At 45.0% G+C, this 24421-nt stretch overlaps 1 long non-coding RNA gene across 1 annotated transcript; it reads left to right on the top strand.

Moving 5' to 3' along the window:
- The first annotated feature begins 1475 nt into the window (after positions 1-1475).
- Positions 1476-22896, top strand: LOC132813809 (uncharacterized). Its single transcript, XR_009644172.1, has 3 exons — positions 1476-1599; positions 13040-13177; positions 22767-22896. It is a non-coding gene; the product is annotated as an uncharacterized LOC132813809 (long non-coding RNA).
- Positions 22897-24421: the final 1525 nt, after the last annotated feature.

The raw sequence follows: 24421 nt of genomic DNA, 5'->3' as shown, positions 1-24421 counted from the left end.
TTGTGATCCATTGAATATTTATGTCACCTTCTGTTCACCCTGTAACCACATCTCTCTGGTGTCTAAATCTCTTTTATCTCTGTGTCACAAATCCATCTGCCTTGTTGATTAGACTTCGTCCATTCAAACAAAACCATAATTTACTCTTTCCCAAAATTTCTTATCACAAACCTACTCACTGATGTACAGTTTTAGTTAAACTCTGTCCCATCCTGTTCCTTTCTGATTGCTTTCAGCCACATCCCCATGCTGTTCCGATGCTTCACCTTTTCTCTTTGTATTTGGAAAGCTCCTTTCACCTGAACCCTGTCCCTGCCTCCTCTCTGTCAGTTTAAAGCCCTGTCCATAAACCTACCGACATGATTGGCCAGGACACTGGTCCCACCACGGTTCCAGGGGGACCATCCTCTTGGATTTTTTATATAAATCAGGTCTGGGATGTGGGTGTCTCTGGCTGACCAGCCTTTATTGCGTATCCCGAGCTGCCCATGAACTGAATAGCTTGCTCGACCATTTCAGAGAGTAATTGAGAGGCAAACACTTTGCTGTGGGGATGTCGTGCAGACCACGTCAGGATGATCAGATCTCGTTGTCGAAAGGACAAGTGGGCGCCACGGGATGGCTCAGTGATTAGCACTCCTTCCTCACAGCACCAGGGTCCCAGGTTCGATTCCAGCCCTGGGCGACTGTGCGGAGTTTGCACATTCTCCCTGTGTCTGCGTGAATTGCCTCCGGATGCTCCGGTTTCCTCTCACAGTCCAAAGCCGTGCAGGTCAGGCGAATTGGCCATGCTAAATTGCCCATAATGTTAGGTGTATTAGGTCGAGGGAGATGGGTATTAGTGGGTTACTCTTCGGAGGGATGGCGTGGACTGGTTGGGTCGAAAGGCCTGTTTCCACACTGGAGGGAATCTAATCTAAGGGATTATGATTTTTGTACATCAGCAATGGTTTCATATTTGTTTATGGATTGTTAATTGCTATTTTTAAAATTATTGATTTTAAATTCCACCATATCTTATGATGGGATTCAAACCTGCCTCCCCTGAGCACTGGCTGAGGTTTTGGACAAATGCCCTAACAATAATGTTACTAGGCCATCGCTTCACCTGCTCACTGATTGCTCATCCCTGAGCACTGATACATGAAGCTAAACCCATTCTTCCAACATGACTGTGTGATCCTGAAGTCTTCCAGCACTCCGGTGATATCACTCAGTCTCTCTCCATATGGTATCCCTCACTGTGTGGGTCTAATTGCTGCCTCTGTCAGTGTCTCTCGCTCTTGCAGCTACTCCAGATCCTGAGCTAACAGAATTCTCCACTCCAGAGAGACGCAACAGCACAGGCCAGGGATGGAGCTTGGGATTTTCCAGATATCTGTGGGGTTCATTTCCATTCTCCTTGTGTAACCCTCACTGCATCAGTCTAATTTTCCATTCTGTCTATTTCTCTGTCTCCTGTAGGTAGTCAGGAAGTTCCTGACTCAATAGACTTCCCAACTGCTGTGTGTCTCATCCATCACCACATTGAAGATGGTTGGTCAGCCAGGGAGACAAAGGGCAGGGAGATCTGGAGCCTTCAATAAATCCTGCAGTGAGGTAAGATCACTCACAGTGCACAGAGCAGGGAGCAATGGGAGGGCTGCAAACATCGGCTAACAATACATGATATAGATACAGTGCTGGGTGGGGAGCACAGTATAGACACACCCCATGCTCAATCATCACATCTACTTTAACTTATGTTGCACTGAGACAGCATCGGGAGTTCAGAATTATCAGTCCAGGCCTGTGCTGTCTTAGTGAGCATCAGGACAACAGAGGGGAAAGCAGGCCTCCCACGAGAGGGTGTGAATGCTGCCTGGGATCTTTCTGTTCTGTGTTCTCCCTCCAACACTGTATTAAGACTCACTACTCTGCAACACTGTATCTGTGGCATGGCTTGTGCACCAGTGTCTTCAGTCATTTTTAACTCCTTTAACAGTAGTTGTCCCTGTAACCTCCTCCCTTCCCGATAGTCCCTCCACATATTTGAGATGTACTGCATTCCAGACTACCATCCCTATCGCTGTAACTTGCTTCAGTGTCCACAACATGCCTTATTTTGGTACTGTAATCCTCTTTAACTGGATACAGAGTGATACAGCACGGAAACAGAACCTGTGGTCCTACTCCTCAATACTGCCCATGTTACCTAAACTGAATGAGTCTCATTTGCCTGCATTTGGCCCTTATCTCTTCAAACCTTCTCCTCTCAATGTACCTCCCAAATATCTGTTCCATGCTGTAATTGTTCTTGTTTCTCCCATGTGCCTGAGGCAGTCTGTTCCATCTATGCACCATCCTCTGTGGATAATGTTCCCCGTCAGCTCCCCCTTCAAATCCTTGCTCTCTCACGTCCCGTTTATATCCTCGAGGTTTGGACTCACCTACCCTTGGCTATTCACCATTCTTAGGGCCACCCCGAGGATTCATCTGTCAATGACGGCAAATTTGCCAAATGTCGCTTTTCCCACCCTGTCCATCCGGTATGCCACTTCTGAAGAACAATGAAACTTGCACCCCCTGGTCTCTCTCTCTCTCTCTCTCTCTCTCTCTCTCTCTCTCTCTTTCTCTCTATTCGACAACCCTGGCCAGAGCCCTTCCATTAACTGTATTAGTCCTCTATGGTTTGTCTTAACAAAATCCAACACCTGAGTTAAACTCCAGCTTTCATTGCCTGGTCCACTGGCCCAGTTGGTCAAGACCACCTTTGATAACCGTATTTACTGCCCATTACACCATTAATTTGATCATCAACAAACTTACGCACAATCACTTCTATATTTTCAACCAAATCATTTATGTAGATGATGCACATCAGTGGACCCAGCCCTGATCCTTTCTTCAATAATGGAATAAAACCATATTCTTGTCATAGAGCCATACAGCATGGGAACTGACCCTTCAGCTGATACCCACCATCATCTAAAACTCAACTCTTCCCAGCTGCCTGTTCCTGGCCCATAGCACTCCAACCCTTCCCTATTCACCTGTTTATCCAAATATCTTTAAAGTGTTGTAATTGTACCCACATCAACCCCTTTCTCAGGAAGTTCATTCCACACTCAAACCACCCTCGGTGTAGCAAATTGCCCCATTTTTTTTTGAACATCTTGTAAAGCTTTTCTGAGCCCTTTCAAGTTTCACAACATCCTTCCTATAGCAGGGAGACTGGAATTGCAGAGGACTCCGAATGTGGTCTCATGTATTACTCTTGTTCCCTGAGTTCCCCAGTCTTTGTCCTCAGTAAGTTCTGGAGTGAAAAAAATGTTTAGGATCTTAGCAAATATCCTGCAGTCCCACACATCGATGGCCTCATTGATCTTTAATGGATACTATTTTGTCCTGAGTTCCTTATGCACTCTTAATATACTGATACAATCACTTTTGGATTCCCCTTTCCTTCTCTGCTGAGGCTATTTCATTGAGCCTTTCTCCATTCCTGTTTTCTACTCAAAGTGTATTCCTACAGCCCCTGTATATCCTCAGGGATTCCCTTGATCCAGCTGGCTATACCTGACATGTGCCCCCTTTTCCTTGACCAGACCCTCAATAGACAGCCAGTGTTTCCGAATGCTGTCAGCATTGAGCTGCACACACATAGGAACTTGCTGGCGCTAGTCGATCAGTTTATCTCACTTTAAAAATATTCTCACTTGCCAAACTTCCCTTTCCCTGTAAATAATTCCCTTCCCCAATCACATTTTGAAAGTTCCTGGCTAATACGATCAAGATTGGTCAGGCTCCATTTTATAACTTGCACTTGTGGACCAGGCCTGTCCTTTTCCAAAGCTGTTTTCAAACTACTAGAACTGTGGTTACTTTGGCAAAATGCTTTGCCACTCACATCTCAGTCCCCTTCCCTACCTTGATTCCCAAGGGGAGGTCAGGTTTTGCCCCTTTCTCTTTTCAGGCCATTGACATATTGATTGGGAGATCCTGGAACACAATTACCAAATTCCTCCCTTGCAAATGCTGAACACTGGCAGTCCCAATCTAGGTTTGGAAAGTTCAAAAACCCTACCATAACAGCCCCATTATTATGATTGATATTTAAGATGTCCCGATACATTTGTTCTTCAGTCTGCCACGGATTATTCGGGGTCAGCAGTCAGATCGTATCAACGTGATGACCCATTCTTATTTCTCAATTCCACTAACATAGCTTCACTGGGCGATCCCAGAGGAATATCCTCTCTAAATCCTGCTGGGATGATTCATGCAATCAAAACCCACCACCACACGTCCACTGTTGCCTCCCCTTCCTGGAGCATCTCTACCTTGAAACAATGAACTGCCAGTCCTGCCCCTCCCTCAGCTGTGTTTCTGTAATAACTATAATATCCAGTCCCATGTTCCAATCCATGCCTTGAGTTCATCTTCCTTAGCTGTCAGGCCCCTTGTATTGAAATAAATGCAGTTTAATCATCAGTTTTCCCCCATTGCCTGCTATGTTCTTGCCTGGCTTATCTGCTGAAATTGCTGTCTTTAACACGTGTACCAGTCTCAATCTTCTTTCAGGCCTTCAGTTTTTTAAGGTCCAACACCCTGCCAGACTAGGTTATGTCCTCTCAAGCATCTCTAGCAATTCACCCCAGCAGGATGTGGGTCCCTCTCCCGCTCCCAGTTGAGGTGCCTTTCCCACCCTGTAAACCTGTGCTGACACCTTCAGGGATCTATGAACTTGTCCACCAAGGTCCCTGTATTCCTCAGTACTCCGCAAGGTCCTACCATTCATTATGTCTGTCCTTCGCTTATCGTACCTCCCACAGACTATTACCTCACTTCAATCAGAACTGAACTCTGCTTAGATTTTCATCTGATCGACATCGAACAGCAGACGGAGACCATCCCCCTCACTGTGGATAACACCCTCACCTTTCATATCATCTGCAAACCTACTAATGATACCTTCTGCTTTCACATCCGAGTCATTAATGGTCAATGGTTCCTGCACAGATCCCTGTGTACACCTGTTGGTGAAAGTATTCTACCCACCAATTTTGCATCCAATTTGCCAACCTGCCTTGGAACCCAGACATTTTGGACCAACCTTCCATTTTGCATCTTATCAAAGGACTTATTCAAGTCCATGTAACCCACATCATCTGCACTGCCTTCATCAATATACTTAAGCACAATTTCAAAAACCTGAACTGAATTCCTCAGACTGTATCTTCCTCTGCCAAATCTGTGATGACTAAACCAAGTTGATCCTTATCTTTGCAAGTGTGGATTCATCCTCATAAATCATTCCAATAATTTCCCTCCCCCTGCTGTCAGACTATCTGCTCTGTAATTACCTGGCCTATCCCTGCTGTCCTTTTTGAACAAAGGAACCACATTAGCGATCCGCCAGTCATTCAGCACTTCATCTGAGTCCAGGAAAGTATATATATCCACCAACAATCTCTGGGTAATTAGCATGGGGTCAAAGAATGCTGGTCCAGGCAGTGACACCCACATCCCATGAATGAATAAATAAAAATAAATATGTCCCTCCCTACCTCTGCAACCCCCTGCAGCTGCAGTAATTCGTACTGGCTTTGTAACACCGTTCAGGCCCTGACCACTCTCTGTAACTCTCTCACTACCTCCAGCATCTTCATCTCTCCCTGTTCCTAACGTATCAATAAACCTTGACAATGTTTCCTCTTCCCATTGCCCTCCTCCTGCTAGCAGACCCATTGCAATCCCTTTAAAACTTACTCTAAAACTCTCACTTGAGGATTTTAAGTATTTTGTGGTGATCTTCTCAGCTTCCTAATCTAATATGATCCATTTTGTCCTGAGTGAGGGACCGGTGGGGATTTCTTGCTGAGTTTTTGTCTGTTAATGGAATGTCCTTTTGTTGAGTGTTTTACACTGTTCATTCAAATGTTTTCCACAGTTCATTTCCAGACACCCATATTTCAGTCTGTGTAGCCTATTTACCTTGGTCAGTTTTCCTCTCAAACCCATGTAATTGGCTATTTTTGTTTCTATTTGTAGCTTGTCCTTTCTCTGATTTACTTGAAAACTTTATTTTTCTTTAAACTGCACTTTATCACAATTTTCCTGAGGATCTCTCCAGAATGACATAACTCATTCACTAAGCTTTCTCACACAACAGTCGCTCTGAGACAGTTACGTCCCTCGCCGGTTGCACAATGTGTTATTCTAAGAAATACTGAAAAAAATTCTCTGAACTCCTCTTCCAATATCACTGTTGTCAGTGTGACTGTCCCAGACTTTGCGAATATTGAAATTTCAATAAATGTTCACCATTCCTTTATTAAAAATTCCAATGAGTTCCTGTGTAATGCAGTGATGAGCAAGGGAATGCTGTTCAGTGGTCTAAAACTGTTCTGCTGCTTGTGTCCTTGGCAAGGAGTAGCCAGAGGTTACATTCAGACTGACTCTACTTCATGATCTGAGACCAATGCTTTCTCTGTAATGCCCGTCTTACCCATTATTGTTAGTGTTACCCATTTTGCCTGAGTTTGCACAATGTTGCGAAACATTGAATATTTATGTCCACCTTTTGTTCGCCCTGTAACCACATCTCTCTGGTGTCAAAATCTCTTTTATCTCTGTGCCACAAATCCATCTACCTTGTTGCAGAGACTTTGTCCATTAATAAAAAACATAATTTTCTCTTTCCCACAATTTCCTGTCACAAATGGTTTTGCTGATCTACAGTTTTAGTTAAACTTTGGCCCATCCTGTTCCTTTCTGTTGTCTTCGGTCACATTTTCTGTTGCTTCACCTTTTCTATTTGGATTTGGAAAGCTTCTTTCACCTGAAGCCTGTCCCAGCATCCTCTTTGTCAGTTTAAAGCCCTGTCCATAATCCTACCAATGTGATTGGCCAGGACAATGTTCCACTGGAACTGTGCTGGGACCAATCTGAATGGATTTTTTTAAAATCCGGTCTGGGATGTGGGTGTCTCTGGCTGACCAGCCTTTATTGCCCATCCCTTGCTGCCTTTGAGCTAAGCAGCTGGCTCGCCCATTTCACAGGGTCATTGAGAGGCAAACACTTTGCTGTGGGGATGTCGTGCAGACCACGTGAAAGTGAACTGTCGTCTTTCTCTGAAGGTCAAGTGTTTGGATTTTTATCAATACTTATTTATGGATTGTTAATTCTAATTTTTAAAACATATATTCATTTAAAAATCCACATGGTTAGAAGTTAGAAAAAAGAAGAGAGGTGGTCACTTTGTTGGGACTGTATTGTAGACTGAGTAGACCCAACAGATACCAGAGGAGCACGTGTGTAGAGGGATTGCAGATAACTATAGGAATAATAGAGGAGTACAGGCTGGAGATTTTAATATTCCCTGTATTGACTGGGCCACCTGGAGTATAAAAGACTCGGACAGAGTGCAATTTTTCAAATATGTCCAAGAAAGGTTGCTAAATCAATATGCAGAGGGCCCTACTCTACTCAGGCAGGTGCAACACTGGACCCCACCCGCCAACTCAGGAAACGAGGCCGGGTTAGTGACTGAAGTGTCATTCGGAGAGCACTTTGGGTCCAGTGCCCACAACTGTCTTTGTTTTAACATAGTTATGAAGAAAGATCAGCAGGTCCCCAGATTGAAGAGGAAAACTGGAACAGGGCTAGGCTTGGGGCCATTCTGCAGGATCTGGCCAGCGTCAATGCTGTGAATTTAAAATTGCACAATGCCCAGTTATAATCCAACTCGCTTTGGAAGCGCTGGTGATCACCATAACAGATGAAAGGCTTCAACTAAATTTGTTTGATATTATATTCCATGACCCTGCCATCCTGTTGCTATAAATTCTGTGCCTTAGGATTGTGCTTCACAACCACCTGATGAAGGAGCAGTGCTCTGAAAGCTAGTGCTTTCAAATAAACTGTTGGACTGGAACCGAGTGTTGGGTGATTTTTAACTTTGTACATCCCCTGTCCAACACTGGCACCTCCACATTATGATTCTAATCGATTGGGTGAGTCTGTTTGAAGGAAAAGAAACAACTGGCAAATGGGAGGCTTTTCAAAGTGTGATCTGAAGAATCCAGGACCAGTCTGCCCATTGGGATAAAGGGAAAAGCTGGCAGGGTTAGGGATCCTTGGCTGGTGTGGGATAATAAGGCTCTGGTCTTGAAATGAAGACTGCATGCATTGGGTTTAAGCTTTCAGTATCTACATAAACTTTTCTATTCTTAAAGACACCATCAATCTGTGGAGACCCTACAAACCTCTCAGTCCCTGTAACACTCCCAGTCTGCAGAAGTCATTCCAATGCCTGTGACTCTTTCAATCCAGTTCCTACAAGACCCACTATCTGTGTGATATCTTTTCATTGCCAGCACCCACCCTGTCAATGTAACATGCTCTAGTATCTCCATTTATCTACTCATTTCCATAATCTTCTCCAGCTCTTACTCGTGTAAACGTCTCCCTCCCCTACAACCCTTCCCACTCTGACTAAACTGGAGGAGGTTACGAATGCTCCCTAATCTGTGAAACTGTCTCCAACCAAAATTGCTGTCTTTGTCACTTGGAGAATCTGTCTGATTCCACACCCTCTTTATCTAAATAACCTGCAGAACCTAAGCCTTTCTGTATCTATAAACATCTTCAGTCACGACTACCCTCCATATGTCTATTTGTTTTTCTAATCTGTACAACCCACTTTATCTCTGTACTCAGCTCCATTCACCTGAAACATTCCTGTCTGTGTAAAATACCACTATCCTTATCCCTGTAAACTGCTCCATTCCTCCCAACCTCCCATCTCCATGAACGCCTGTAGGCCCGCCAGCTCTCCACATCTCTGTAACCTCCTGTGGCTCTGTGCCCCTCCCTCTCTGTGAAACCACCTCCAGTCCCCATACCCCTCCCAGTCTGGGACATCTGCTCCAGATCAGACCATTGCTGTCTCTGTTACCCCATACAACCTTAGCAACGCCTCCTATTTGTGTCACTTCATTTAGATCACATCCTCTCCCACTTCCCGGAACCTCTTGCTGCCATCATAACCCTTGCTATTTAGAACATGGATTAGCACATTCCAGTACAAGCCCTTCAGCCCTCAATATTGTGCTGACCTTTTATCCTACTCTGAAGACGAAACTAACCTGCATATCTTACATTTTACTGTCATTGATGTGCCTATCCAAGAGTTGCTTAGATGTCTGTAATGTGTCTGAATCTACCACGGCTGGCAGTCCATTCCACACACCCACCACACTGTGTCAATAACATACCAGTCCCGTCCATGCCGACAGGATATCCCAACCCCATCTAGTCCTACCTGCCAGCACCTGGCCCGTATCGCTCTGATATCTAAGCTAAACCTTCCGCCAATTACCTTAAACTTATGTCTCCTTGTGATCGCCATTTCACCATGGGAAATAGTCTCTGGTTATCCACTCCATCTATGCCTCTCATTCCCTATTCTTCCTCCTTCGCTCTGATCAGAAAAGCCCCAGCTTCTACAACCTACCTTCTATGGGCATGCCCTCCAGTCCAGGCAGCATCCTGTTCAATCTCCTCTGCACTGTCTTTAAAGCTTCCACATCCTTCCTATAATGAAGCGAACAGAACTGTTCACAATATTCCAAGTGTGGTCTAACTGAGGTTCTGTAGAGCTGCAGCAAAACCTCGCATCTCTTAAACTCAATTCCCCTGCTAATGAAAGCCAATACACCATATGCCTTCTTAACACCCTGTCAACTTGGGTGGTAACCTGAGGGACACAGGATCCCTTTGTTCCTGCACGCTGCTAAGAATTCTGCCTTTAACCACATAAAGGTTTTCTGCAGAATCCTCCAATCTCAAACTATGCCTACCTTTGTAAGTTTCTCCAGACCCTACAACACTCATAAACTGTGAAACCTCCTCAAGTCCCTATATTCCTAATGTCTGCAAACTCCTGCCATCCTGATGTCCCTCCATATCTCTGTAACCCCCACCATCCTCCAGTGCCCTTCTAGGGAACATTGCAGAGGAAGGAGGAGTTGGAGAGTCTGGGCCATGTTACGAGGTATGAAGGGCTGCAGAACCTGGAGGATGGTACAAATGTAGGAAGGGACTTGGGACCTGCAGGAGGTTGCGCAATTCATAGAACCTGCAGGATGTGACCGAGGATGGCTTGTGGAACCTGGAGGATATTATGATTTGAACCGCAGGTAATTTTTGATTGGACCATTCAGCTGATCTTACAGTCATAGAGATGTACAGCGTGGAAACAGACCCTTCAGTCAAACCCGGCCATGCCGACAGGATATTCCAACCCAATCTAGTCCCACCTGCCAGTACCTGGCCTATATCCCTCCAAACTCTTTCTATTCATATATCCATCCAAATGCTTCTTAAATGTTGTAATTGTACCATCTGTAAGATTGGCTGAAAGATCCAATCAAAAATTACCTGTAGTTCAAATTATAACATCCTCCAGGTTCCACAATACATTCACGGTCCCATCCTGCAGATCAGATATCCCAATCCAATGATGTCCCACCTGCCAGCACCCGGCCCATCTCCCTCTAAACCCTTCCTATTCATACATCCATCCAGATGCCTTTTAACTGTTGCAGTTGTACTAGCCTCCATCACTCCCTCTGGCAGCTTATTCCATACATGTACTATCCTCTGCGTGAAAATGTTGCCCCTTAGTACTCTTTTATATCTTTCTCCTCTCACCCTAAACCTTGCCCTACAATTCTGGACTCGCACACCCCAGGGGGACCCCTGTCTATTTACCTTATCCATGTCCCTCTTGATTTTATAAACCTCTATAAGGTCACCCCTCAGCCTCCGACTCTCCAGGGAAAACAACCATCGCCTGTTCAACTCTCCCTATAGCTCAACCCTGGCAACATCCTTGTAAATCTTTTTGAACCCTTTCAATTTTCACAACATCCTTCCGATAGGAAGTAGAACAGAGTTGCATGCAGTCTTCCAAAAGTGGCCTAACCACTGTCCTGTACAGCTGCACCATCACCCCCCAATTCCTGTATTCAATACTCTGACCAGTAAAGGAATGCATACCAAGTGCCGCCTTCGCTACCCTGACTACCTGTGACTTTACTGTCAAGGAACTCTGTATTTCATTTGAAAAATTGCACAGACAGACAGAGTGGCCTGAGGTCTTCTGGGTAATGCTAGTTCAGTCTAAGCTGGTAGGCGGAGGCAGTGAAGTATTTGCAGTGCTGTCTGATGAATGGTCGCGAGATAATGCACATGTCAAACAGGCTGTTTAAGTGCTTATGGATTGCTATGAAAGGGAAGCCACTACAATTCCCTTTACTGTACCATCGCTAACTGACAAAGCTCCTTCAGACCTATATCCTCCAAATTGTTGAAACCTGCTATCGCCATGGCAACCCCTATTATTTCCAAACATTGTTGAGTCTCTAAAACCATCCCTATCAGTTTAATCTCCTCCTCTGCATACAACACTCCAGGTCTGTGTAATCTCTTTAAATCCTTCAATTCCTATATACCTATGTGTAGGTGTGACTGCTTGGATGATAATACAGGAGTCATGGTTAGCAAGTTTGGGAGTGAGACTGAAATTGGTGATAAAGTGGACAGTGAAGAGGGTTATCGAAGAGTACAAAGGGATCAACAGTACAGCTGGGTCAGTGAGGTTAGAAAGAACAGGTGGAGAAATGCAAGATGTTGTATTGTGGTAAAACAGACCAGGCTGGACTGGTAAAGTAAACATTCGGGCCCTTGTCAATCAGTGACCCAGGGACGCAGATACACAGTCTTTTGAAAGTAGCGTCATGGGTAGACAGGCTGGTGAAGCAGGCGTTTGGGATGGTTACCCTTCATTGGGCAGAGCATTGAGAGTAGGAGTTGGGATGTCATGGTGTGTCTGTACAGGACATTAGTGAGGTCACTGTATAAGCATTGTTGATTTTCTGGAAAAAATCAACTTGTTCACGTGTGTCCTTCAGGGAGGGACATCTAGCATTCTTACCTGGTCTGGCTCACATGTGACTCCAGTCCCACAGCAATGTGTCTGACTCTGAGCTGTCTCTAGGCAATTAGCAGTGGGGTAATGTATGCTGGTCCATCCGGTGACATCCTCAGGCCGCGAATGAATCAATGAGAATACATATCTCCATCCCTAACTCTGCAAACAGCTCTAGCTGCAGCAATCCGTACTGGCTTTGTAACATTGTTCAGGACTTTGCCTCTCTCTGTAACACCCTCACCACCTCCAGAACCTTCAATTCTCCCTGTTCCTATCATCTGACAATGTTTCCTCTTCCTACTGCACTCCTCCTGCTAGGAGAATCCATAGCGATCTCTTTAACAAATGTGTCCAAGTTTCTAAATGCTGGCTTCTCAGAATTGATCGTTTTTTTTTTCATCTCTTAATCAAATCTGTTAAGTCCTGGGCCAAGACTGTCCGAAGTGGGGAAGGAGCATTGGGAAGGTGTCGAGCACCACGAGACATGCTGTGGGGAAAATAGGAATCCAGGAGAAAACAGCCCAAGAAGGGCACTGTCACACCAATGCCAGACCCACCCCCTTCCCATGGCCACCTTGTGCCCCAAGTGTAACAAAGTCTGTGGAAGGCCACATCGGTCTGTACAGCCAATTGCAGACCCCCACCCCCACCCACATCCACGAGAGTGGGAGAGAGTCAGCCTCATCTGTGAGCCACCGCCAAAGAGATGAAGAGTTAGGAAGGTTGAATCCCCTCACAATTATCCCAGTGCCTTTGTTACAAATTCAAACAATTCCCTGTTAATACAGTGTCTAATAATGTGGTATCACTCAGTATCTCTCCATGTGGTATCCCTCGCTGTGTCAGTCTATTTGCTGCCTCTGGCAGCATTTCTCCCTCTTACAGATGCTCTGAGATCCTGAGTCAACAGAATTGTCCACTCCAGAGAGACGCAGCAGCACAGACAAGGGATGAAGACTGGGATTCTCGAGATCTCTGTTGGACTCAGGACCACTCTGCATGTGTTATCCTCATTACATCAGTCGAATTTTCCATTCTGTCTATTTCTGTCTCATGCAGGTAATCAGGATGTTCCTAACTCCTGTCTCATCCATCACCTCATTGAAGCTGGTTGGTCAGCCAGAGAGAGAGAGAGAGAGAGAGAGAGAGAGAGATAGAGAGAGGGAGACCTGGAGCCTTCAGTCAATCCTGCAGCCGGTAAGATCACTCTCAGTAAACAGCACAAGGTGGAGGTAGTAGACTTCTGTATTCAGACCTGGAAGACAGGACATAGATAGAGAGCTGGGCAAGGAACAGCAACATTCTAGGCTTCATTCCCACCATCTTGTGAGGGTCCCGCTTTCACCTCTGCTGTACTGGTCCTCAATGTGACAGCACAGGGGATAGCAGGCATCAATCCTGGCCCATTCTGTGTTAGTGATCTCTGTAATATCCTCCAGTCCAGATAATCCTTCCTCTGTTTGGAATCTCCACACCATTCTCCCTGTCTCTGTCAGGTTCTTCAATCCCTAACATCCTAATTCCTAAACTTCTGCAGTAGATACTCAATTCCTTCATCCCTGTGAACCCTGACTGTCCTGTCTATCCCTGTAAGCTCTTTCCAACAACACCATCCTCCATGTCAATGTATTTATCTTTAACCTCTCCATCGGTCCCTACCTATGTAATCTTCTCCAGCTCACCCTTCCTTAGCTGTGAAAAAAATTGTAATCTCCTTGTCCAGCTCTAATTCTTTGATCTTTATCTTGTTAAATTTCACCCTCATTCCCGACACCATACCCCTCGCGACCACAGGAACCTCCTTCAATTTGTACAACCCTCCCCATCTGTGTAACTGTCTCCAACCAGTAACCTGGCATTCCCCATTGCCTTCCGATCTATGTAGCCTCCAGAGCCTAGAAGCCACCTTATATTTATAAACGTCTTCCGTCACGACAACCTTCCATATCTCTGTTAGTATACACAATACTCTCCTAGATGAAACAGCCCCCTGTCTGTGCCTCTCAGTCTGCCTACCTCTTCCTTTCTCCATCCCTATCACTATCTCCAGAATCTAATCCAGCTCCCTGTATCTCTGTAAATTCCTCCAATCCCCAAACCCCTTTGTCCCACTGACGTTCTTGACCAGATGTAACTCTGTTTAACTCTAACATCCTCGAGTCCCTGTAAGCCTCCCTATCTCTGCAATCTCTACCCATCTGTTCAATCCCCCACTACTGCGGAATGACTCCCTGCATTCGCCATAAGGCAGATGGAATGACAGTGAACAGATATGATGGAACTGTCATTCCGGAGATGTAGCTGATGATTGATCATCACTGGGAAGTGAATACTGAAGGGTTGTTGGGATAGAGTCATTAGAGTCAATGAGATGTACAGCATGGAAACAGGCCCTTCGGTCTAACCCATCCATGCTGAGCAGATATCCCAAACTAATCTCGTCCCAATAGGCAGACTAGGCAAAACGCCAACAAGTTGTGAAGGAAGGATGAGGTTAATGCATTAATGAGACAGTCATGTGGATCTGAATATGAAAAGTGGAGCTGAGAATAAGCAAGAAACAGCAACCGTTAGCAGGAATTCTATTGTAGGCACCAACCAGTGATGGGAATGTCAATGTGGTTACAGTCAGGACACTGAATGTACTTGTAGCAAGGGCTGTACAGTACCTGTGTGTGACAGTGGTGTGATCTCCATGCCGACTGATACAGCAGTGAGTATCAGTGCTGTAACGGATAGAATCCTGGATTGTATGCGAGATAGTTTTCTATAACATCATATCATATTTGTAGATCAAATGCTGTGTACGAATAAATATCCAATAATCCCATTGTAAAGGAGTTTTGTGAGCAGAAACCCATAATATTATGCAGGACATACTGAGTTTGTGCTCAGACCATGAGATGTAGCAGGTGAATGAGGCCATTTGGCCCATTGAGTATACTGTGCCCTTCAGTCAGATCATGGCTGATCTGATACTGTCCAACTCTATTTTCCTGCCTTTTCCACAAAGCCCTTGTTTCCCTGATTCAGTAAAATCTGCAGGAGGTTACAGAACAGTCGGAGAGATAGACAGAAATGGCAAATTGGGTTTAGTCTGGACAAGTGTGAGATTATGTCAAATTCAAGAAGGAAGTCAGCATACTGAGGGATATTGATCTACGGAAGGATCTTGGTGCAAGTCAGCAACTCCCTTAAAATGGCAACAGAAGTGTTTCAGATGGAAAAGAAAGCAAATGGAGCACTGACCTTCATCGGTCACAACATTGGGTGTAGTGGTTTGCATCTGATACTGTAATTGTATAAAACGTTTGTTTGGTCACATTTGGAGAACTGTGTGCAGTTCTCATCTCCACACAATAGGGAGGATGGGGAGGCTTTGGAGAGGGTAAAAAAGGTGTTTATCAGCACGTTGCCTATGTTTGGGTTTTTAAGGGTATGTTAGGTGTGTAAGAGGAAATTAAACAAAGTTGGATTGATTTGTGAGGGTATCAGAGGCTGACAGGTGACCAGGTACAGGGATATAACGTTAGGACAGGGATAGATAATGTAGATAGTCAGAATCTCTTTTCCAGTGTGTAAGTTTCAAATACTAGAGAGCAGAGGTTTAAAGTGAAAAAGAGAAAGTTTAAATGAGGTGTGTGAGGGAAAGTGTTTTTTTTACGTAGAGTGGATGTTACTGAGGGAGGTGGTAGAAGCAGAAATGTGAGTAAAGGTTTGAAGTGGCATTTAGGCAGAAACATGAATGGGAAGAGAATAGAGGGATATGGGCCCATGTGCAGGCAGATTGTATGAGTTAGAATAGCATCATGGACAGCATAGACGTGGTGGGCCGAAGGGCCTGTTGCTGTGCTCTACTGTTCTATTTTCTAACTTCTCAGCATCTGCCCGATCAGAGCCCCTCAGAATCATGGATGGTTCATTCCGTTTCTCTCTCATTATCTAAACTTCAATGGGTTCAACCACAACCTACTCCACCTCCCCTGACAGTAAGTCGGGACCATACTGACATTGTTAGAAAGGATAAGTCAGTATACAATAACTGGCCATTTAGAGACACATTTGATAAAAGAGAATTTGTTCCTGAGCCTGTTGGATTTAATTTGTCTGTGTGAATACAAATGGCAGAGTTGTAAGGGTGTAGGAGGGGTGTAGTGTGTGTGGGGGATGTGGTGTATTTGAATTATCAGAAGCCTTTACACAAGTTTTAATAAGGGCTAAGTAGTAACTTGGTAGAGAATAGGGTCCCTTTACAGATCAAAAGGTCACGCATGTGTGGAACCAGATGAGATGGGTGAGATATTAGACCAAACAGCCTTGTCAGTATTTACTGTGGAGAAAGATATGGAAGCTCGGGAACTTGGGGAAATAAATAGCGATGTCTTGGAAAGAATCCTCACCAGAGAAGAGAAAGTGCTGGAATCTTAAAACAAATAAAGGTAGATCAATCCTCAGTAGCTCATTGGATCGATACTAGAATATTGTGGGAAGCTAGGGAAGAGATTGCAGTGTCCCTTACAGAGATATTTATATTATCAACAGACACAGTCAGGTACCGGAAGACTGGAGGGAGGCTAAGGCTGTTGCATCACTTAAGGACTGCAGGGAAAAACCAGGAAATTACAGTCCAGTGTGCCCAGTGATGGGGAAGTTGTTGGAGGAGATTCTGAGAGAAAGGAGCTATGTATATTTACAAAGGCAAAGGCTGATTCGAGATGGTCAGCATGGCTTTGTGAGTAGAAAAAACCATATTTCACAAAGTGGATTGACTCTTTGCGGAGTTGGACAAGGTATAGATGAAGGCAGAGCAGTTAGCGTTGTCCACGTGGACTTCAGCATCTAGTCAAGAGGAAGAAAGAAGCTAACTTAAGGTTGAGGAAGCAAGGATCAGGCAGGGCTCCAGAGAGTTACATTGGGTGGCGCGGTGTCTCAGTGGTTAGCACTGCTACCTCATAGCACCACGGACTCCATTTCGATGAGAGCCTCAGGCGACTGTCTGTGGGGAGTTTGTACATTCTGCCCGTGTCTGCGTGTGTTTCCTCCAGGTGCTCCAGTTTCCACCCACCATCCAAAGATGTGCAGATTAGGTGACTCAGCCATGCTAAATTACCCATAGTGTTCAGGGATGGGTAGTTTGGTGCATTAGTCAGGGCAAATGGAGAGTAACAGGGTGGGGGAATGGGGCTGGGTTGGATACTGTTTGGAGGGTTAATATGGAGGTGTTGGGCCAAATGGCCTGTTTCCATACTGTAGAGATTCCCTGAAGGTACCAGGAAGGAACCAAGGAATGGACTTAGGGCAACTAGAAGGCGGCATGAAAAAGCTTTCTTGGGAAGGCTTAAGGAAAACTGTGAGGCATTCTCCACTGATGTGAGGGACAAGAGGATGGTCAGAGTGAGGATAAGGCCACTCTGGGATAGTGGAAGGAACTTGTGCCTGGAGTCACAGGAGGTAGGGGAGGTCTTTAATGAAAACTATGCCTCAGTATTCACTGCTGAGAAGGGTCTTGTTGTTTGTGAGGACAGCGTGAAACAGGCTGATGTACGTGAACAGGTGGATGTTAAGGAGGAGGATGTGCTGAGAATTTTGTAAAAGATAAGGATAGATAAGTCGCTGAATCAGACTGGATGCGTCCAAAGTTACTGCACGAAGCGAGGGAATGGGTTGCTGCGCACCTGGTGATGACCTTTGCACCCTCACTGTCCACTGGAGTCGGACCAGTTGATTGGAGGCAGGAAAATATTATTCCCTTGTTCATGAAAGGGAATAGGAATAATCCTGGGAATTGCACACCTGTCAGTCTTATGTCTGTGGTGTGCAGACTATTGGAGAGGATTCTGAGATAGAGGATTTATTTTTCCTGAGGAAACCATAGTTTGATTAGAGATAGTCAGCATGTTTGTATAAGGGACAGGTCATGCCTTAAAAGTCATATTGAATCTTTTAAGAATGTGACAAAACACCTTTATGGCATATTCAGGAAATACGGAGGCATGGGATACAGGGAAACCTGTCTGTCTGGATACAGGATTACTGGCCCACAGAAGACAGAGGGTGACGATAGACGGAAATAATTCATCCTGGAACTCAGTGACCAGTGGTTTTCTGTAGGGTGTGATTACAGCACTTCTGCTCTTTGTGATTTTATGAATAAGTTGGATGTGTGAGTGGAAGGGTCGGTTAGTAGACTGGCCAATGACACGAAGGTTGGTGGCGTGGCTGACAGTGTGAAGGTCTGTTCTAGATTGCAACGGGACATTGACAGGATGCAGAGTTGAGTCGAGAAGTGGCAGATGGAGGTCAATCTGGAAAAGTGTGAAGTCATTCATTTTGAAGATTGAATTTGAATGCAGAAGGCAGGATCTTTGGCAGTGTGGAGGAACAGAGGGATCTTGGGGTCCAAGTCCATAGATCCCTCAAAGTAGCCACCCATGCTGATAGGCTTGTTAAGAAGGGATATATTTTGTGGGATTTCATTAGTTTGGGGATTGAGTTTTAAAGCGGTGAGGTTATGCTGCAGCTCTCTACAGCACTGGTTAGACCCCACTTAGAATATTGTGTTCAGTTCTGGTCCCTTCATTACAGGAAGGATGTGGAAACTTGAGAGAGGGTAAAGAGGAGATTTACCAGGATGCTGCCTGGACTGGAGGGCATGTCTTATGAAGAAAGGTTGAGGGAGCTACGGCTTTTCTCATTGGAGTGAAGAAGGGTGAGGTGCGACTTGGCAGAGGTGAACAAGGTGATGAGAGGCATTCACAGAGTGAATAATAAGAGATATTTTTTATGCTCATATAAATAGCTATTACAGGGGGTATAATTTTCGGGTGATTAGCGGATGGTTAAGTGGAGATTTCAGAGGTAGGGTCGTTACATACAGAGTGGTGGCTGTGTGGAATGCACTGCCAGCGGTGGCAGTAAAAGCAGATGCATCAGGGATATTTAATATACTTCTGGGTAGGCACATGGATGATAATAAAAATGAAGGGTATGGAAGTTAGATTCAAAGAGATGTACAGCACGTAAACAGACCCGTCGGTCCAACCCGTCCATGCCGACCAGATATCCCAACCCAGTCTAGTCCCACCTGCCAGCACCCGGTCCCTATCCCATCAAAGCATTCCTATTCATATACCCAACCAAATGCCTCTTAAATGTTGCAATTGTACCAGCCTCCACCCTTCATCTGACAGCCTGTTCCATACACGTACCACCCTCTGCGTGAAAAAGTTGCTCCTTAGATCTCTTTTATATCTTTCCCCTCTCACCCTAAACCTATGCCCTCTAGTTCTGGACTCCCCAAACCCAGGGAAATACTTTGTCTATTTACCCTATCCATGCACCTCATAATTTTGTAAACCTCTATAAGGTCACCCCTCAGCCTCCCGAAGCTCCAAGGAAATCATCCCCAGCCTGTTCAGCCTCTCCCTACAGCTCAAATCCGCCAACCCTGGCATCATCCTTGTAAATCTTTTCTGAACCCTTTCAAGTTTCCCAATATCTTTCTGATAGTAAGGAGACCAAAATTGCATGCAATATTCCAACAGTGGCCTATTCAATGTGCTGTACAGTCACAACATGGCCTCCCAACTTCTGTACTCAATACTCTGACCAATAAAGGAATGCATACCAAACGCCTTCTTCACTATACTATCTACCTGGGTCTCCATTTTCAAGGAGCTATGAACCTGCACCCCAAGGTCTCTTTGTTCAGCAACACTCCCGAGGACCTGACCATTTCATGTATCAGTCCTATTAAGATTTGCTTTCCCAAAGTGCAGCACGTTGCATTTCCCTGAATTAAACTCTATCTGCCACTTTTTTTTTAATCTTACGGTCAGATAAAAGATTGGCATGTCATTATGGCCGAAGGGTCTTGTTCTGTACTTTTCTGTGTTCTATGTGTCATATGTGTAAACTGAGTAATAAACTCAGATCAGTGTAAAAGGATATGGCACTCAGGAGGAGCTAGTCAACTGGACAAAAAATTGGTCTTGATGGTTGGAGACAGGGTGATGGGAGACATGTTGTTTTTCTGACTGGAGGCATGTGACCAGCGGTGTAGTGGGTCCACTGTTGTTTGTCATTTGGATAAATGGTTTGGATGGGAATATTGGTTTCCTGGTAAGGAAGGTTTTTTGGGTGATACTGACATTGGTGGGAAAGTGGACAGTGAAGAAGGTTGTCTATGATCCAGCAGGATGGACAGTACTGCTGGGAGAGTGGGCTGAAGAATAGCAGATAAAGTTTAATAAGATAAATGTGAAGTGTTCCATTTTGGTTAAACAAACCAGGGTGGGACTTGTACAGTTACTGTTCGGGCCCTGGGTAGTGTTGTCAGTCAGAGACCCAGGGATGCAGGTACACAATGTGGTGTCACAGGGAGACAGGCTGGTGAAGCAGGCGTTTGGGATGTCTACCTTCATTGGGCAGAGCATGAAGAGAAAGGGTTGGGACGTCATGTTGTATCTGTACAAGACATTGGTCAGGCCACTATAAAAGCATTGTTGATCAGTGGGAAAAACACATCTGGTTCACTGACCATTTGTGTATAACATCTGACATTTTAACCTGGTCTGGCTAACATGTGACCCCAGACCCCCTGCAAGATGGCTGACTCTGAGCTGTCCTCTGGGTAATTAGCAGTGACACCTTCATCCCATGAATGAATAAATAAAAATACCTATGTCCCTCCCTACCTCTGCAAACCCCACAGCTGCAGCAATCCGTACTGGCTTTGTAACACCCTGACCACTCTCTGTAACACTCTCACCACCTCCGGCACCTTCACCTCTCCCTGTTCCTTTTGTGACATTATACCCTGACAGTGATTCCCCTTCCCACTGCTGCCCTCCTGCTAGCAGATCCTTTGCAATCCCTTTAAAACTTATTCCTAAAACACAATCTCACTTCAGGATTTCAAGTAATTTTTGGTGATCTTCTAAGCCTCATAATCTAATATGATACATTTTGTCCTGAGTGAGGGGCCGGTGGGGATTTCTTGCTGAGGTTTTGTCTGTTTCAATGGAATCTTATTTTGTTGAGTGATTTACACTGTTCCTTCAAATATTTTCCACTGTTCATTTACAGACCCATATTTCAGTCTGTTTCGCCTCTTTACCTTGGTCAGTTCTCCTCTCAAACCCAAGTAATTGGTTGTTTTTGTTTCTAGTTGTAGCTTTTCCTTTCTGTGATTCACTTTAAAACTTTATATTTATTTAAACTGTATTTTATCACAATTTCCCTGAGGATCTCTGCAGGTGACATTACTCATCCACTAAGTTTGATCACACAACGGTCGCTCTGAGACAGTTACATCCCTAACCAATTGCACAATTTGTTATTCAAAAAAACACTGAAAAAAAATTCTCTGAACTCCTCTTCCAATATCACTGTTGTCAGTGTGAGTGTCCCAGATTATGTGAATATTGAAGTTTCCCAAAATTATCACAATGTGTTTCTTAAAAAAATTCCAGTGAGTTCCTGTGTAACGCAGTGATGAGCAATGGAATGCTGTTCGGTAGCTAAAACTGTTCTTCTGCTTGTGTCCTTGGCAAGTAGTAGCCAGAATTTACATTCAGACTGACTCCACTTCATGATCTGAGACCAAATGCTTTCTCTGTAATGCCTTTCTTACCCATTATTGTTTGCGTTACCCATTTTGCCTGAATTTCCGCAAGGTTGTGATCCATTGACTATTTCTGTCCACCTTTTGTTCACCCTGTAACCACATCTCTCTGGTGTCTAAACCTCTTTTATCTCGGTGTCACAAATCAATCTACCTTATTGAAGAGACATTCAAAAAACATAATTTACTCTTTCCCATAATTTCCTGTCACAAACCGATTCCCTGATGTACAGTTTTAGTTAAGCTCTGTCCCATCCTGTTCCTTTCTGCTTGTCTTCTGCCACATTCCCATACTGCTCCCATTCTTCACCTTTTCCCTTTGGATTTGGAAAGCTCCTTTCACTGGCATCCTCTCTGTCAGTTGAAAGCCCCATCCATAAACTTACCGATATGATTGGCCCGGACCTGGCCCCAGCGCAGTTCCAGGGGGACCATCCTCATGGATTATTTATTAAATCAGGTATGGGATGTGGGTGTCTCTGGCTGACCAGCCTTTCTTGCCCAGCCCGAGCTGCCCTTGAGCTGAGTAACTTGCTCGGCCATTTCAGAGGGTAATTGAGAGGCAAACACTTTGCTGTGGGGATGTCGTGCAGACCACGTGAGGATGAGCAGATGTCCTTATCTAAAGGACAAGGGTTTGGGGTTTTTGAACATCTGCAATGGTTTCATATTTATTTATGGATTGTTAATTACTATTTTTAAAATTATTTATGGTGAGATTAAAACCCACTTCCCCTGAACATTAGCTGAAGTTTTGGATAAATTCTCTCGCAGTAATACCACTCGGTCATCAATTCGCCTGCTCAGTGGTTGCTCATCCCTGAGCACTGATACCAGGGCATCATGAAGCTAAACCCATTCTTCCAACATGACTGTGTGATCCTGAGGTCTTCCAGCACTCTGGTGATATCATTCAGTCTCTCTCCCTTTGGTATCCCTCACTGTGTGGGTCTAATTGCAGCCTCTGTCAGAGCCTCCCGCTCTTGCAGTTACTCCAGATCCTGAGCGAACAGAATTCTCCACTCCAGAGAGATGCAACAGCGCAGACCAGGGATGGAGTGGGATTTTCCAGATCTCTGTGGGGTCATTTCCATTCTCCATGTGTAAACCTCACTGCATCAGTCTAATTCCCCATTCTGTCTATTTTTCTGTCTCCTGTAGGTCCTCAGGAAAGTGCTGACTCCATAGACTTCCCAATTGCTGGGTGTCTCGTCCAACACCTCATTGAAGTTGATTGGTCAGCCAGAGAGACAAAAGGCAGAGAGATCTGGAGCCTTCAATAAATCCTGCAGTGAGGTAAGTTCACTCACAGTGTACACAGCAGGGAGCAATGGGAGGGCTCCAAACATCATCTAACATGACATGACATAGATACAGTGCTGGAGGGTAAGTACAGTACAGTACAGAAACACCCCTGGCTGAATCACCACGTCTACATTAACTTACGTTGCACTGAGACAGCATGGGGAGTTCATAGTTATCAATCCAGGCCGGTGCTGTCTTAGTGAGCATCAGGGCAACAGAGGGGAAAGCAGGCCTCCGACGAGATGTTGTGAATGCTGCCTGGGATCTTTCTGTTCTGTGTTCTCCCTCCAACACTGTACTAAGACTCACTACTCTGCAACACTCTATGTGTGGCATGGCTTGTGCACCGGTGTCTTCAGTCATTTTTAACTCCTATAACAGTTCCTGTCCCTGTAACCTCCTCCCTTCCTGATAGACCCTCCACATATTTGAAACGTACTGCATTTTAGACTACCATCCCTTTCACTATAACTTGTTTCAGTGTCCACAACATGCTTTACTTCCGTACTATAATCCTCTTTACCTGGATACAGAGTGATACAGCACGGAAACAGAACCTGTGGTCCAACTCGTCAATGCTGCCCATGTTCCTATACTGAATGAGTCTCATTTGCCTGCGTTTGGCCCTTAGCTCTTCAAACCTTCCCCTCTCCATGTTCCTGCCCAAAGGTCTTTTCCATGTTGTCATTGTTCTTGTTTCTCCCATGTGCCCCCTGGCACAAGGTTCTGTCTGTGCACCATCCTCTGTGGATAATGTTGCCCCTCAGCTCCCTCTTTAAATCTTTGCTCTCTCACCTCCAGTTTGTACCCTCAAGTTTTGGACTCCCTTACCCTTGGCTATTCACCATTCTTAGGCCCAATCCTTGTGACACTCCACAGGTCACTGTCCTCCAGTCTGATAAGCAACCCTCACCACTACCCTCTGTCTTCTACCTTTGAGCCAGTTCTGTATCTAAATAGCTACTTCTCCCTGTATTCCATGAGATCTAACCTTGCTAACCAGTCTCCATAGGGAACCTTGTCGAACGCCTTACTGAAGTCCATATAGATCACATCTACCGCTCAGCCCTCATCAATCCTTATTGTTATTTATTCAAAAAACTCAGTCAAGTTTGTAAGGCATGATCTCCCACGCACAAAGCCATGTTGACTATCCCGATCAGTCCTTGCCTTTCCAACTACATGTACATCCTGTCCCTCAGGATTCCCTCCAGCAACTTGCCCACCACCGAGGTCAGGCTCACTGGTCTATAATTCCCGGCTTGTCCTTACCACTCTTCTTAAACAATGGCACCGCATTAACCAACCTCCAGTCTTCCGGCACCTCACCTGTGACTATTGATTATACAAATATCTCAGCAAGAGGCTCAGTAATCACTTCTCTCGCTTCCCACAGAGTTCGAGGGTACACCTGATCAGGTCCTGGGAATTTACCCACCTTTATGCATTTCAAGCCATCAACACTTGCTCGTCTGTAATATGGATATTTTGCAAGGTGTCACTATCTATTT

This window comes from Hemiscyllium ocellatum, unplaced genomic scaffold, assembly GCF_020745735.1.
Source record: "Hemiscyllium ocellatum isolate sHemOce1 unplaced genomic scaffold, sHemOce1.pat.X.cur. scaffold_477_pat_ctg1, whole genome shotgun sequence".
Classification (NCBI taxonomy): Eukaryota; Metazoa; Chordata; class Chondrichthyes; order Orectolobiformes; family Hemiscylliidae; genus Hemiscyllium; species Hemiscyllium ocellatum.
This window is presented reverse-complemented; position numbering and strand designations above follow the sequence as displayed.